This window comes from Carcharodon carcharias, chromosome 5 (assembly GCF_017639515.1).
Source record: "Carcharodon carcharias isolate sCarCar2 chromosome 5, sCarCar2.pri, whole genome shotgun sequence".
NCBI lineage: Eukaryota > Metazoa > Chordata > Chondrichthyes > Lamniformes > Lamnidae > Carcharodon > Carcharodon carcharias.
Window position 1 is genome coordinate 35072365 of NC_054471.1, and position 8193 is coordinate 35080557.

General features: G+C 45.5%; 3 non-coding genes across 3 annotated transcripts; all 3 read left to right on the forward strand.

Annotated features, from left to right (window-relative positions):
* The first annotated feature begins 2259 nt into the window (after window positions 1-2259).
* Window positions 2260-2346, forward strand: trnastop-uca. The gene has a single exon. It is a non-coding gene; the product is annotated as a tRNA-Sec (tRNA).
* Window positions 2347-5024: 2678 nt separating this feature from the next.
* On the forward strand, window positions 5025-5111 carry trnastop-uca. Its single transcript has one exon. It is a non-coding gene; the product is annotated as a tRNA-Sec (tRNA).
* A 2679-nt stretch (window positions 5112-7790) lies between these two features.
* On the forward strand, window positions 7791-7877 carry trnastop-uca. The gene has a single exon. It is a non-coding gene; the product is annotated as a tRNA-Sec (tRNA).
* The last annotated feature ends 316 nt before the right edge of the window (window positions 7878-8193 follow it).

Genomic DNA, 8193 nt, shown 5'->3' on the forward strand with positions numbered 1-8193 from the left:
ACGTCCCAAATTACCTCAAGGACACCATCATTGTGACAATCTTCTAGAAAGAGGACAAATGCAGTGGTGCAAATTACACAGCCATCTCCCCTGATTCCCATTGCAGAAAAGATCGTTACAAGAACCCTTCTGAATCGACTTATTATGCTTGCTCAAGAGATACTCCTTGAATCTCAATGTGGCCTTAGGCTATCAAGAGGCACGGCCAACATGATTTTTACATGTCGCCAGCTACAAGAAAATATGTCACGAACAAATCAACCTCTCTACATAGCGTTCTTTGATTTGACAAAGGCACTTGACTCTGTAATTCATGAGGGACGCTGGAAGATTCTGCTGAAATATGCAAGTCCTCCAAAATGTTCCCACCCTCTGCCTGTTTCATGATGAAATGCGAGTGGCGATCCTTAACAATGGATACATTAGTCTGTTTGCTGTTAAGACGGATGAGAAACAAGGTTGAATGGTCGCTTCAACTCTGTTTTTGACCTTCCTTGCTTCTTTGCTCCGTCTGAATAGAGACAAGCTCCCCGATGGATTGCAGCTTACAACTGGAATGGACAGTAAACTATTTACTCTCAGATGAATCCAATCACAAACTAAGACCTTGCCGACCCCAGTCACTGAGCTCCAATACGCTGGTGATGCTGCAGCAAATGCTGTATTGGAAATGGAAATCCAGAGAATCATTGATGTATTTACTGAGGTATTTGAGAAGATGGCATTGACACTCAACATTCAGATAGCTAAAGCCTACCATCAGTAAACTCCAAATGCAGAAGTCCTTCCCCCATTGATTAGGATTCATGATGGGTGCCTGGGAAATTTGGAACACTTCCAGTAGCTTCAATGGTATCTTTCATAGACGGCTGATATTGACAAAGAGATCGAACACTGCCTGAAATCTATTGGTGCAGCCTTTGGTCAACTGAGGAAGCGAGTGGTTGAAGACCATGATGTCAAAATTAACACCAAACTCATGGTCTACCATGCGGTCGTGGTCAATTCTGTACTGCATTGGGCCGAAACATGGGCAACGCATCAATGGCACCTCAAAGCTCTGAAGTCAATGCATCAACGCTGCCAGCGCAGACCTTACATCTTAAGTTGTAGGACAGAAACATCAGTTTCCTCTCACATGCAGGTACCATAAGCATCGAGGATATAATCATCCGCCATCAGCTTCGGTGATTTGGTTATACAGTTCCGGTGTCAGATACCAGGGTCCCAAAGCAGGTCATCTTCTCCAGGCTCAGTCAGGGCAGAGGAGCACAAAAGAAGCGCTCCAAGGATGTGCAGAGGTCCAACATGAAGAGTGGCAACATTGACATTCATACCTGGGAGATCGTCACCTTGGACCGAAGCTCGAGGCAGCAGAGTCTGTGGTGAAGGATCGCCAACATTTTGAGCCGCAACGACAAGAAAATGAAGAGGAAGAGCCCAAATGGCAAAACGTTCATGCCATGACCCGAAGTGATAACACATCACCACACATCCCGCATGACAACAAATGCCCCAAATGCCATAAAGACTGCACATCTGGAATCGGTCTCGTCAGTCATCTTCAGAATCACGGGACACAATCATCCTCAATAGCGAGGGATAGCCAATAATAAGAAGAACAATAATAGTAATAAAATACAGCGGCCTGAGAAGGTGTACAAGTCACTGGCCTCTGTTCTCTCTGGGCCCTCTCCTTGGCCGGCTAAGCTTTTCATTTTTTCCCACCTATTCCAATGCCTCTCCAAACAGTCAGCATCCAGGTGTCATGGCCCCGAGTCACTGTCTTCTAGTGTGGATGTCCGCAATTTTGATACCTGGCTTGCAGGTGTCCTTGTAACAGAGGTATGGAATCCCAGGAAGACATGAGCCAGTGACCAATTCACCATTCAAAATGTCTTTGTGTGTAAGGCAGTCATGCACCCGATTAACGTGGCCGAGCCAGCACAGACTTTGTGGGCTTAACAATGACTCTGTGCTGGTGGAATTAGCAGGCTCCAGCACTTCTGAATTGGCGACCTTGTCCAATCAGAATGTTCAATATTTGCATATGAGTCTGCAGATTGTGATGGGTTTGCAGGCATCATCCATGTGAACTGAGTTGAAACTTCTTTGCTGCAGTGATTTCAGTTTGTAATTTGAAGACTTGCGGAATAATAGTCAGAGAGATATTTTAAAAAGCACAGAATAAATCGCTGCAAACTAAAAAGGAGGAAGACATTAGTGGTTTATATACCGCTCCGACAAAAAATAAATAATGCCTGGATGACCCTCAGTGGTCTGGGGTGCAGGCTTCAAACCTGTAGCTGTCTAGCAACAGAGTGGTTCAATTCCACCTTTCAGGCGTGCCTACTAAATGGATGTATTTTGGAAAGTCCTTTCTTTCCATTTCATTTGTTGGAGACATAATACTCTGTCAACAGCAGCAGTTGGCTGTACTACATCTTGTACAGCGATGGTTTGTACCGTGTTTCCCAACTCGGTGTGAGCTGGAGGAGCTCCACTCTGGCATGGCAGCTCTTGGCTGCGTTTGTTGCAGAGGTAGCATGTTGCTGGGTCCAATTTGAAGACTTTTTCAATCAAGTATCAGTCGCTGAAGAGAGTGTTTTCAACTCCACCCCACAACACCTAATTAGGGATGAGCTCAGAACTCCACCAACGTCTATGGAGATGATGCAAGCCATCACACAAATGAAGGAAGGAGGGAGGAGAGGAACTAACATTACAGCTCCATGCCCTGATCCCACAGAGCTGGAATGAACAGGACGTCCCAAATTACCTCAAGGACACCATCATTGTGACAATCTTCTAGAAAGAGGACAAATGCAGTGGTGCAAATTACACAGCCATCTCCCCTGATTCCCATTGCAGAAAAGATCGTTACAAGAACCCTTCTGAATCGACTTATTATGCTTGCTCAAGAGATACTCCTTGAATCTCAATGTGGCCTTAGGCTATCAAGAGGCACGGCCAACATGATTTTTACATGTCGCCAGCTACAAGAAAATATGTCACGAACAAATCAACCTCTCTACATAGCGTTCTTTGATTTGACAAAGGCACTTGACTCTGTAATTCATGAGGGACGCTGGAAGATTCTGCTGAAATATGCAAGTCCTCCAAAATGTTCCCACCCTCTGCCTGTTTCATGATGAAATGCGAGTGGCGATCCTTAACAATGGATACATTAGTCTGTTTGCTGTTAAGACGGATGAGAAACAAGGTTGAATGGTCGCTTCAACTCTGTTTTTGACCTTCCTTGCTTCTTTGCTCCGTCTGAATAGAGACAAGCTCCCCGATGGATTGCAGCTTACAACTGGAATGGACAGTAAACTATTTACTCTCAGATGAATCCAATCACAAACTAAGACCTTGCCGACCCCAGTCACTGAGCTCCAATACGCTGGTGATGCTGCAGCAAATGCTATATTGGAAATGGAAATCCAGAGAATCATTGATGTATTTACTGAGGTATTTGAGAAGATGGCATTGACACTCAACATTCAGATAGCTAAAGCCTACCATCAGTAAACTCCAAATGCAGAAGTCCTTCCCCCATTGATTAGGATTCATGATGGGTGCCTGGGAAATTTGGAACACTTCCAGTAGCTTCAATGGTATCTTTCATAGACGGCTGATATTGACAAAGAGATCGAACACTGCCTGAAATCTATTGGTGCAGCCTTTGGTCAACTGAGGAAGCGAGTGGTTGAAGACCATGATGTCAAAATTAACACCAAACTCATGGTCTACCATGCGGTCGTGGTCAATTCTGTACTGCATTGGGCCGAAACATGGGCAACGCATCAATGGCACCTCAAAGCTCTGAAGTCAATGCATCAACGCTGCCAGCGCAGACCTTACATCTTAAGTTGTAGGACAGAAACATCAGTTTCCTCTCACATGCAGGTACCATAAGCATCGAGGATATAATCATCCGCCATCAGCTTCGGTGATTTGGTTATACAGTTCCGGTGTCAGATACCAGGGTCCCAAAGCAGGTCATCTTCTCCAGGCTCAGTCAGGGCAGAGGAGCACAAAAGAAGCGCTCCAAGGATGTGCAGAGGTCCAACATGAAGAGTGGCAACATTGACATTCATACCTGGGAGATCGTCACCTTGGACCGAAGCTCGAGGCAGCAGAGTCTGTGGTGAAGGATCGCCAACATTTTGAGCCGCAACGACAAGAAAATGAAGAGGAAGAGCCCAAATGGCAAAACGTTCATGCCATGACCCGAAGTGATAACACATCACCACACATCCCGCATGACAACAAATGCCCCAAATGCCATAAAGACTGCACATCTGGAATCGGTCTCGTCAGTCATCTTCAGAATCACGGGACACAATCATCCTCACTAGCGAGGGATAGCCAATAATAAGAAGAACAATAATAGTAATAAAATACAGCGGCCTGAGAAGGTGTACAAGTCACTGGCCTCTGTTCTCTCTGGGCCCTCTCCTTGGCCGGCTAAGCTTTTCATTTTTTCCCACCTATTCCAATGCCTCTCCAAACAGTCAGCATCCAGGTGTCATGGCCCCGAGTCACTGTCTTCTAGTGTGGATGTCCGCAATTTTGATACCTGGCTTGCAGGTGTCCTTGTAACAGAGGTATGGAATCCCAGGAAGACATGAGCCAGTGACCAATTCACCATTCAAAATGTCTTTGTGTGTAAGGCAGTCATGCACCCGATTAACGTGGCCGAGCCAGCACAGACTTTGTGGGCTTAACAATGACTCTGTGCCGGTGGAATTAGCAGGCTCCAGCACTTCTGAATTGGCGACCTTGTCCAATCAGAATGTTCAATATTTGCATATGAGTCTGCAGATTGTGATGGGTTTGCAGGCATCATCCATGTGAACTGAGTTGAAACTTCTTTGCTGCAGTGATTTCAGTTTGTAATTTGAAGACTTGCGGAATAATAGTCAGAGAGATATTTTAAAAAGCACAGAATAAATCGCTGCAAACTAAAAAGGAGGAAGACATTAGTGGTTTATATACCGCTCCGACAAAAAATACATAATGCCTGGATGACCCTCAGTGGTCTGGGGTGCAGGCTTCAAACCTGTAGCTGTCTAGCAACAGAGTGGTTCAATTCCACCTTTCAGGCGTGCCTACTAAATGGATGTATTTTGGAAAGTCCTTTCTTTCCATTTCATTTGTTGGAGACATAATACTCTGTCAACAGCAGCAGTTGGCTGTACTACATCTTGTACAGCGATGGTTTGTACCGTGTTTCCCAACTCGGTGTGAGCTGGAGGAGCTCCACTCTGGCATGGCAGCTCTTGGCTGCGTTTGTTGCAGAGGTAGCATGTTGCTGGGTCCAATTTGAAGACTTTTTCAATCAAGTATCAGTCGCTGAAGAGAGTGTTTTCAACTCCACCCCACAACACCTAATTAGGGATGAGCTCAGAACTCCACCAACGTCTATGGAGATGATGCAAGCCATCACACAAATGAAGGAAGGAGGGAGGAGAGGAACTAACATTACAGCTCCATGCCCTGATCCCACAGAGCTGGAATGAACAGGACGTCCCAAATTAACTCAAGGACACCATCATTGTGACAATCTTCTAGAAAGAGGACAAATGCAGTGGTGCAAATTACACAGCCATCTCCCCTGATTCCCATTGCAGAAAAGATCGTTACAAGAACCCTTCTGAATCGACTTATTATGCTTGCTCAAGAGATACTCCTTGAATCTCAATGTGGCCTTAGGCTATCAAGAGGCACGGCCAACATGATTTTTACATGTCGCCAGCTACAAGAAAATATGTCACGAACAAATCAACCTCTCTACATAGCGTTCTTTGATTTGACAAAGGCACTTGACTCTGTAATTCATGAGGGACGCTGGAAGATTCTGCTGAAATATGCAAGTCCTCCAAAATGTTCCCACCCTCTGCCTGTTTCATGATGAAATGCGAGTGGCGATCCTTAACAATGGATACATTAGTCTGTTTGCTGTTAAGACGGATGAGAAACAAGGTTGAATGGTCGCTTCAACTCTGTTTTTGACCTTCCTTGCTTCTTTGCTCCGTCTGAGTAGAGACAAGCTCCCCGATGGATTGCAGCTTACAACTGGAATGGACAGTAAACTATTTACTCTCAGATGAATCCAATCACAAACTAAGACCTTGCCGACCCCAGTCACTGAGCTCCAATACGCTGGTGATGCTGCAGCAAATGCTGTATTGGAAATGGAAATCCAGAGAATCATTGATGTATTTACTGAGGTATTTGAGAAGATGGCATTGACACTCAACATTCAGATAGCTAAAGCCTACCATCAGTAAACTCCAAATGCAGAAGTCCTTCCCCCATTGATTAGGATTCATGATGGGTGCCTGGGAAATTTGGAACACTTCCAGTAGCTTCAATGGTATCTTTCATAGACGGCTGATATTGACAAAGAGATCGAACACTGCCTGAAATCTATTGGTGCAGCCTTTGGTCAACTGAGGAAGCGAGTGGTTGAAGACCATGATGTCAAAATTAACACCAAACGCATGGTCTACCATGTGGTCGTGGTCAATTCTGTACTGCATTGGGACGAAACATGGGCAACGCATCAATGGCACCTCAAAGCTCTGAAGTCAATGCATCAACGCTGCCAGCGCAGACCTTACATCTTAAGTTGTAGGACAGAAACATCAGTTTCCTCTCACATGCAGGTACCATAAGCATCGAGGATATAATCATCCGCCATCAGCTTCGGTGATTTGGTTATACAGTTCCGGTGTCAGATACCAGGGTCCCAAAGCAGGTCATCTTCTCCAGGCTCAGTCAGGGCAGAGGAGCACAAAAGAAGCGCTCCAAGGATGTGCAGAGGTCCAACATGAAGAGTGGCAACATTGACATTCATACCTGGGAGATCGTCACCTTGGACCGAAGCTCGAGGCAGCAGAGTCTGTGGTGAAGGATCGCCAACATTTTGAGCCGCAACGACAAGAAAATGAAGAGGAAGAGCCCAAATGGCAAAACGTTCATGCCATGACCCGAAGTGATAACACATCACCACACATCCCGCATGACAACAAATGCCCCAAATGCCATAAAGACTGCACATCTGGAATCGGTCTCGTCAGTCATCTTCAGAATCACGGGACACAATCATCCTCAATAGCGAGGGATAGCCAATAATAAGAAGAACAATAATAGTAATAAAATACAGCGGCCTGAGAAGGTGTACAAGTCACTGGCCTCTGTTCTCTCTGGGCCCTCTCCTTGGCCGGCTAAGCTTTTCATTTTTTCCCACCTATTCCAATGCCTCTCCAAACAGTCAGCATCCAGGTGTCATGGCCCCGAGTCACTGTCTTCTAGTGTGGATGTCCGCAATTTTGATACCTGGCTTGCAGGTGTCCTTGTAACAGAGGTATGGAATCCCAGGAAGACATGAGCCAGTGACCAATTCACCATTCAAAATGTCTTTGTGTGTAAGGCAGTCATGCACCCGATTAACGTGGCCGAGCCAGCACAGACTTTGTGGGCTTAACAATGACTCTGTGCCTGGTGGAATTAGCAGGCTCCAGCACTTCTGAATTGGCGACCTTGTCCAATCAGAATGTTCAATATTTGCATATGAGTCTGCAGATTGTGATGGGTTTGCAGGCATCATCCATGTGAACTGAGTTGAAACTTCTTTGCTGCAGTGATTTCAGTTTGTAATTTGAAGACTTGCGGAATAATAGTCAGAGAGATATTTTAAAAAGCACAGAATAAATCGCTGCAAACTAAAAAGGAGGAAGACATTAGTGGTTTATATACCGCTCCGACAAAAAATAAATAATGCCTGGATGACCCTCAGTGGTCTGGGGTGCAGGCTTCAAACCTGTAGCTGTCTAGCAACAGAGTGGTTCAATTCCACCTTTCAGGCGTGCCTACTAAATGGATGTATTTTGGAAAGTCCTTTCTTTCCATTTCATTTGTTGGAGACATAATACTCTGTCAACAGCAGCAGTTGGCTGTACTACATCTTGTACAGCGATGGTTTGTACCGTGTTTCCCAACTCGGTGTGAGCTGGAGGAGCTCCACTCTGGCATGGCAGCTCTTGGCTGCGTTTGTTGCAGAGGTAGCATGTTGCTGGGTCCAATTTGAAGACTTTTTCAATCAAGTATCAGTCGCTGAAGAGAGTGTTTTCAACTCCACCCCACAACACCTAATTAGGGATGAGCTCAGAACTCCACCAACGT